The sequence below is a fragment of the Canis lupus genome, chromosome 10 (assembly GCF_003254725.2).
Source record: "Canis lupus dingo isolate Sandy chromosome 10, ASM325472v2, whole genome shotgun sequence".
In the NCBI taxonomy this organism is placed as follows: Eukaryota; Metazoa; Chordata; class Mammalia; order Carnivora; family Canidae; genus Canis; species Canis lupus.
Window position 1 is genome coordinate 10284817 of NC_064252.1, and position 8618 is coordinate 10293434.

At 41.8% G+C, this 8618-nt stretch overlaps 1 long non-coding RNA gene across 2 annotated transcripts; it reads left to right on the forward strand.

Moving 5' to 3' along the window:
• The first annotated feature begins 232 nt into the window (after positions 1-232).
• On the forward strand, positions 233-8417 carry LOC112677809 (uncharacterized). Of its 2 annotated transcripts, none has more exons than XR_007413357.1 (3): positions 233-289; positions 6555-6689; positions 8218-8417. It is a non-coding gene; the product is annotated as an uncharacterized LOC112677809 (long non-coding RNA). The 2 variants fall into 2 exon arrangements; XR_003147199.3 differs by lacking the exon at positions 233-289 and adding an exon at positions 2623-2849.
• Positions 8418-8618: the final 201 nt, after the last annotated feature.

Consider the following 8618-nt stretch of genomic DNA (forward strand, 5'->3'; position numbering starts at 1 on the left):
ATGTTCTCTTCTTGGCCTGGCTATTTCCCACGGTGCTTCCCCTGTCCTCCCTGTCCCACACCTCACTCAGTCGTTCCCAGACTAGATGAGATGCCCCTGCTGTGGTCTCCCATAATGACTGCAACTCCCGCCTTCATAGACCTTAAGCTTCATTGTTACAGGCCTAGTTTCATTGTTAGCCTTTGTATACCATGAGGGCAATGGACAGGCCTTCCTGCTCTTACTACGGTAGCCGCAGTGACCACTACAGAGTTTGGGGGCAAAATGGGGCCTCAATAACAACTTCTGAGTGAGTACCTGGAAAGGACCAAAAAGAGGTGTGCACAGAAGAGGCCATCAGTGTCCCTTCAGAAAGAGATTTCATGAGAGTAAAGGAAATGGACTGGATCATCAATGGCTAAGGAGGCTGGTGGTGAGGAAATGTGGGTGCAGGTCCACTCACCGCTCACACAGCACTTCTCTGACTGCCAGTGGTTTTCCCCATTCTCGGTCTCTCCATCACATCACCCTGCTTTATTTCTTTGAAGCACTTAGCAGGATCTGGAACTCTCTTATTTATTTAATGATGACTTATTGTGTGTCTTCTTCAGTAAGTATAACCTACCCTGTGCTACATTGGAACAGAGATCATGTAAATTCCTGTTACCACTGTATTTTCCTACTGCCTGAGACAGTGCTTGGTACAGAGTGGATGCTCCAAACTATTTGCTGTTGTGTAAGGCCTGTGTATATTTGGAGGAAGTGAGGAAGAAGCTAGGTGGAGAGGAAGAAATTAGAACTGTTGTATGCCAGGAGGCAAATAGATATAATTTCTAATGCCAACCCTGAATGCTTTGTAGCAGCCACCTAGAACCCAGTGCTGGGACTATGAAGTTTCCTCTGGGTTTCATAGGATTGATTAGCAATATCTGCTATGGGTATATGAAGGGGCAGTTTAGTGGCCTAATAGACTCTTCTGTATTCTAGTGTGCGCTGCTTCAAAATTCTTATCTTACACGTGGACAATGTCCGGGATATGGCTGAGTTAAAATATGGGTGTTTGGGGGTGTGTGTGTGTGGTTTTAGGAACCAACATAACATGAAGAACATAAATTCTTTCTATATCTTAGAGTATTTTTATATCTTACTTGCAGGAATCCCTGGGTGGCGCAGCAGTTTAGCGCCTGCCTTTGGCCCAGGGCACGATCCTGGAGACCTGGGATCGAATCCCACATCGGGCTCCCGGTGCATGGAGCCTGCTTCTCCCTCTGCCTATGTCTCTGCCTCTCTATCTCTCTCACTGTGTGCCTATCATAAATAAATAAAATTAAAAAAATATATCTTACTTGCAGCTTACTATTCTTTTTTTTTTTTTTTTTTTTTTTTGTTTAGGAAGCAATGTATTACACACATAATTGAAAGCATTTACAAAACAAGCAAGGCCATGGTTTTATTTTGTTGATTTTGATTTGTTGGATTGAATTGTATTTTCATTTACACATTCATTGCTCTACTAGATGTGCATGTCTGTGTGTGTTCAACAGCTAGCAGGAGGACAAGAAAGTCTTTGCCTGTCATCTTAATCTCCTTTCTTTTACACGTTCATTGCTTGATCTTTTGGCTGATATCAGAATGGTAGCTAATTCTGGGTAAAAATTCATTAACAAGCCTCTGGCTAGAAAGTAGAGATAATAAGAGCACCAGATAAAAGTAGAGGGGAAGCTGCACGTGAGTTGTTTTTGTTCTGATACTTGCTGTCTCCTTTTAGGGTTGGAATCTGCAAATCACTTATTCCCTGGGCTAATTATGTCCTCTTGAGAACAGTAAGGCCTTTTATCAAGATGGCCACATCCCTGTGTGTCCTGGCACACAAATGATGAATAATGGGGCCGATTAACCCAGTGACCTTCATGAATGATAAAAGGGGAATATAGAGATGTGACATGTTTGCCTGCTCTGAGAATCAGCTTCTCTCTGGACTTTTCAGAGGCATACTCCTTTGTGACAACTAGTTACTGCACTTATTCCTCATCTCTTTCATTCATCATGCCACCTGGAAATGTGGATTTTAAAACCAAGCACAAAGTGCTTGGCCCATGGGCTCTACAAGAGGATCTGATCAGCACAGGCCATTTGATAGTGTTTAGATTAACCTCCGGGCACCGTGAGTCACCACAGTGTTGCGACGGTCACAGCCCCTAGGTTTAGAGGGCCTGACGCCACTGGCACTGCCACGTTTTACTCTGAGTAAGTGCTTGCATTGATCCTCCCCTGAACCACTGCCAGAGAGGAAGGAAGGCTGGTGCTCTGGAAGTGGCTCAAGCAGCAATTACAACCACTTCGGGAAAAAGAGCCAGCACGCTGCTGTTCCAGTGTCTTTCCTCCTTCCCGGCCCTGTCTGGGATGGGGTTCGCTGCTGATCCCTCATGTGACCTCAGGAGCCTATCACTCCTGCAGGCTGGGCCTGCAATCCAAAGTACAGTACTATGGCAGGTGGAATAACGGCTCCATCAAAGATGTCCATGTCCTAATTCCTAGAACCTGTGAATATGTTAGTTTACATATTAGCATGAAAACCCGTGAATTAGCAGGATCTGGAACTATCTTATTTATTTAATGATGATTCACAGGTTTTCAGTCCATAATGTGGACTGTGAAATGTGTCCCCACCAAAAATAATTCATAGGTAGAAGCTTGTGCTATAAGAAATATATACTTGGTCTTTGTCCCTAGTTCCCTGGCACAGAGCTCCTAAAACTGTTACTTTCAGGGTGATAAGGGTGACAGCAACAGCTTTTGTTAGAACATTTGGTCTTGGTCCCCAGCTCCTGAGACAGGAGCTACTAAGACCCGTGGTATCCTCGCACCAGGTAAGAGTGTCATGTGGTATGCTAGTGAGAGGACTGGTACTGGGGGCCCTTTCATAGTGTCAGGATGGGGGCTGGTCACTGGAAAGACAAACCAGGAACTTTCAGCCCTCCCCCGGCCATCACCCCCATCCTGACCTCTGGGAAAGTGAGAGTGGCTGGAAACCGAGTTAGCAATCAATCATGCCTGGATGATGAAGCCTCCATTAAAAAGTCCTTAAAGTACAAAGTTCAGAGAGCTTCTGGGTTGGTGAACGCATCCAAGCGCAGGGAGGTGAGCGCACCCCTGCGCCACAGGAGCAGAATCCTGTAGGCTTGGGACCCTTCTGGAGCTTGCCCTATGTGCCTCTTCGTCTGGCTGTGCACTAGCATCCTTCATAATAAACTGGTAAATGTAAGGAAAGTGTTTTCCTGAGTTTTGTGAGCCTCTATATAGCAAATTACTGAAGAGGAAATTGTGGGAACCTCTCACAGCTTCTTGGTCAGAGCACATGGGACAGCCTGGGACGATGTGACTGGCATCTGAAGCGGGAGCAGTCTTGTGGGACTGAGCTCTTAATCTACACAGCCTGCCTAAGTCCGGTACTTAGTGTCAAATGGAATTAAATTGTAGGACACCCCTTGTTATCTGCAAAGTTGACCTTGATTGTTGGTTAGGAAAATCTCATGGTTTTGGTGCCAGAAATATTGTAAATAGAGCAACAGTTTTCTTTAGTAAGCCCTTAACCTTCAATATGATTATCTTTGGAGATAGGGTTTTCAAGAAAGTAATTAAGATTACATGAGGTCATAAGGGTGGGGACCTAGTCCCATAGGACGGGACGCCAGAGCTCGATCTCTGTGCCCACAGACTCAGAGTAAAGGTCATGAGAGGAGACAGGGGGAAGGCAGTCGGCCATCTGCTAACCAAGGAGAGAAGCCTCACTAGACACTAACCCTGCTCACACCTTTATCTTGCGCTTCAAGCCCTGAACTTCCAGAACTGTGAGAAAATACATTTCTGTTTTTCGGACCACCCAGTCTGCACTATTTGGTTATGGCAGCCAGAGCAGACTAATATACATGACCAAGAGGGATTAAAGATGGAATTAGGGTTGTTAATCAACAGACCTTGAGACGGGGGAGAGTATCTTGGACTATCCAGATAGGCCCAGGGTGATGACAGGGGTCCTTGGAAGTGGAGGGAGGAGGCAGGAGGAGAGAGTCAGAGGGAGATATCACTATGCAGGCTGGGTTTCTCAGGAAGGAAGCCATGAGCCAAAGAATGCAGGAGACCTCTATTTATTTATTTATTTATTTATTTATTTATTTATTTATTTATTTTGCAGGAGACCTCTAAAAGCTGGAAAGGGCAAAAAATGTATTCTCCCCTAGAGCCTCGAGAAAGTAATGCAGTCCTGCCGATGTTTTGATTTTAGCCTGGAGAGACCTGTACGTTTAACCTATAGAACTGTACGATAACAAATCTGTGTTGTTTTAGGCCATGAAAGTTTGTGGTAACTGGCCACCAAGAGAAGATTCAATATTAGCATGTTAAGGCATAATATCCATTAACATTTTTAAAGTAATATTTTGGATATACATATATATTTGGGATTCACTTCCTCCTGAAAGAATAAGTGAAAGAAAGAGAATAATAAGGTGATAAAGTATATTCTATGTATAACCCAAATAAGCTGCTGCTAGAACACGGGGACCAAAGAGCATAAAACTTGCACTTCCACATTATTTTACTTTCGTTTTCACAACTAAAATAACTCACCAGAAGCAAAAATCTGAAAGGACTCTGTATGTAAATGCAATTCACTATCTGAACAGAGCGACATTTAAAGCAACATAATACCTTTCTACAAAGGAACTTGTGAATAAAAGCAAATTCTCTCCTTTATCAATCATTAATTGTGTGTGTGTGTGTGATTACCCGGGATCATCTGTGGTTTCAGGATGCCCAGTTACTGAAGGCAGCTTCGCATTACTGTATTTTAAAGAATGGCTTCACCCTTCTTTCTGGGTTTTTTTTTTTTTATGATTTTATGTATTTATTCATGAGTGACACAGAGAGAGAGAGAGAGGCAGAGACACAGGCAGAGGGAGAAGCAGGTTCCTCGCAGGGAGCCCGACGTGGGACTCGATCCCTGGACCCCAGGATCACACCCTGAGCCAAAGGCAGATGCTCAACCGCTGAGCCCCCCAGGGATCCTTCCTTCTGGCTTTTCTATTCTCTCTTGTCAGTAGTCTGTTTGCATTGTTGTTAAAGAAACCACCCCTTTATATCTATGCTGATACTAAGAAGGCTTTTCTTAGTACTGATCAACTCTTTAAGTTCTTCTGGTTCCTAATATTTCGTCATTTCTGGGAAAATAATAAAGGAGAGTGTTTGTGGTCATGTGGACACACATTCTCCTTTTTGCAGTTGGAGGGAGATGAATCTCTCCCCCCAGCCCTCTCTGCTCTCTGGCCCTCTTGCCGGTTTAGATTTGCATCAATTGCTTGCATTTACTCTTTCAACACCTTCCTTAATAGCTCTTGCTTGCAGCTTGAGACATTAATGCTTTTTAAAGTTTCCTTTTCACAGAACATACATTTTGAACAACTTTAAAAGAAAATATCTGACTTTAAAATCGAGAATTAAGATGACTACATGCTTGTAGGCAGATGTAAATATTGTAGCTCTTGTCTCTTGAGTATTTTTAAGCACTGCTGGAAGTTTTCGCAGTGGTTCGAACTCGTTTATGCCGCAAACAGTTTTAGTGATATCCTGAAGTGCTTTTACCCTGTGCTTATTACATATAAAGGGTAGCATAAAACAATGATCCAACCGAGAATATGCCTTCCTCTAATTTTTACATCTCACTTATTTCAATTTTAAGACAGAATTTGGCTGAAGTATTGAGGCTTTTCTTTTGGTTCTGAGTTAAATGTTGATACATATATTTCCAAACATGACCTCACTGGAGAGTCATTGTTTTTGGCTAACAATTAAACAAAGTTTACAAGCTTATTAAAAAAAAAAAAAAAGGATTCTACTACAGCCAAGTTAAAAAAAGAACACTGGGCACAGAGCTACTTGGCTTACTGTCATTGGTTTGCCTGTTGTGACATCAGGTGATAATTTCACTATATCATTCTGTTTCTGCTCTTGGGCAAATAAGCATGTTGCTGAGACTTAATTATATGAATGTTTACATTTTTGTTATCTGACATCAGCCATTCATAGAAACCACCTGGGTATCCAAAATCTGTATTTGTGGCTTCAGTCTATTATGGTTTTGCATTATTCATCCACTAAATATTTATTGAGTCCTTTTGTTCACCACTGCAGCTTAGGGCCTAGGACAGAAATAAAAGTTAACGCTAATAGTTCCCAATAATTAGGAACATTAATTATGTGCCAGGCCCTCCCTGCTCCATACAGCCCTATGATGTAGTATCGTTATCCCCACTTTATAGATGGGGAAGCTAAACCATAGGAGGAGGAAGTAACTCACCCAAGGCCTCATAGCTACAGGCAGCAGAGCTGGAATTTGAACCCAGGCTTCTCACTCCTGATTACTCTGTACTTTTTCCCACTATGTTTATAAATAGTTGCTGAGTGAGTGGCTGAATAAGACACTAATGATTCCCCAATTTTTCAAAATGGAGTTGAAAACCAGGCCCCAAAGTGAAACTTTTTGCCTGTTTAGGAACCATTCTATGTTCTTTATCCAGTTTCTCGTCTTCCAACAACACACCCAGCATCGCTCTGCTATCCTGATGTGAAAGGCCTTCTGTGCACAGCCTTGAATACTGGGACAGCTTAGTTATCACAGCACTATGGACCTGCCACAGAGGATGTTATGAGAGGTAATGAATATTCATAGAATGTTTAAGGTTTGGGTCAAAGTCTTGGAAGAAATGCAAATTCTTATTAAATATAATAATTATTGCTCTTATAATGTTATTGAATTTTTGAAATCTTTGCTGTGGATATACTGTGTTCTTGGCCTAGGAAGGAGTTTGTAAAATAGTTACAAGGGCAGATGTGATGCTGAGAATATAGAATTGACCTCTATGTAAAATTTATAGGCCTGGAACACACACTGCTGAGGCTTTTGATCAGGATCTTTCAAAGTACTGTATGCATGCATTTCAAGTAGAATATCCTTCTAATTATTTTATAGTAATTCTCCACACAAAATGTATTTGTAACTAATTGGGAAATCTTTAATAAGCTTCGATTTGTAATACTGTTTTTAACTTGAAGCTATTATTGTAATCGTGTTGATTTTCATAAGGACCATGGGTGCTCTAAGCATATTTAAGTTCATGCCAACTCCAAGGTGTGACTAGAGAGGAGGCGGTAAAAAGCAAGGTTTATTGAGTGTTGTGTGCCAAGCTCTCTGGTTAGGGACCTGACCTTCACCATTTTATTTAATCCTCAAAACAGCCCTGGAAGGCAAATATCGGTATTTTATACATAGGGAAAAAGTAAGGTTCAGAACGTTTACATAACTCCACATCTGGTAAAAGCTAGAACCAAGCTCCGTTTCCCAGTCTGTCTTTTCTCACAGTTGTTGCCACAACCCCCCGACTAACTGACTAACCAGCCTGGGGGTGAGTGAAGGCTCCCCAGAGGAAGCAGTGTTTGAGGGGAGCCTTGCAACCTGAGGAGGAAGACTCCAGGTGAATGAGGAAAGCAAGGGCATTTCAGGCAAAGCAAAGGAAGTATCAAAGAGCACGGTGTGCATGGAGAGCTAAAAATAGCTCTCCAGGCAAGAGCAGCATGTGTTTTATGAGGCTTGTAGGAGATTCAGTTGTGAAGGCAGGAGATCCCAAAGGCCCAACAATACCAGGTGTGCCAGGTGCAGCCACACACCTGCAGAAAGTAGAATACCTTCTCCCCAAGTTCCCACAGATCAGAAGAAATAGGGTAGAATGACCAACAAATGTTTCCTGAGATGGCTTAACTTCCGACTAACTTTCCAGCTCTGATTCCTCAGAGTCAACATTCCCTAAGTGTCACTGACATAGTTAACTTGGCCTAGAGAATGGAAAAGATGCGAGGCTTCTTGCTTTCTAGAGGCTGGTGGCATCATTTCATGTACATCTGAGTCTCTTCTCCTTAACCCAAGTTGTTAAAGAAGGTGCTTTAACAAATTTGAGTACCTTTCACTCAACTAAGCTCCATGAAAATAGAGACTGCAGATTTCTGGTATATGATTGAACCACAAGTGCCTAGCACTGAGCAGTTTCTTAAATAATTCTTTTAAACAAAGAGATGTTGAAAACTTCTATACATTTCCTATGAAAAGTTTTATTCTTTTAATACACCCGATTTACAAATATTTTCCTATATATTAATGTACTCAAAACCCTTTTTTTTCTTTTACAGTTTTTTAATATGCTCTTCAAGGAGCCAGGAGCAGGGGATATTCCAAGGAAGGTGCACATTATCAGAAGAATCTTTGTGTTATCCTGAGTTTTGTGAGCCTATACCATGTCACTTTGTCAGACAATATTGTATTTAAATTTTAAAACTCTTGCTGCTATAAAGGGATGTCACCGAAGCTGTGATGTTTTAGATTGGTATCATGTTTGTCTTCATCTTCTTTTTTTTTTTTTCCTTTTTTTTTCATCTTCTTTTTATTGTTTTTAAGTGCTGTACATATTTTAATTGGTAGTGATTTTACAAGAACTTGAGGCTCTTAGAAAAGTGTTCATTTTTGCTAACAGGAAATGTGTTGGAGTTCTGAAGTTGCATTGCAAACACTTGATAATACATATATGTGGTGC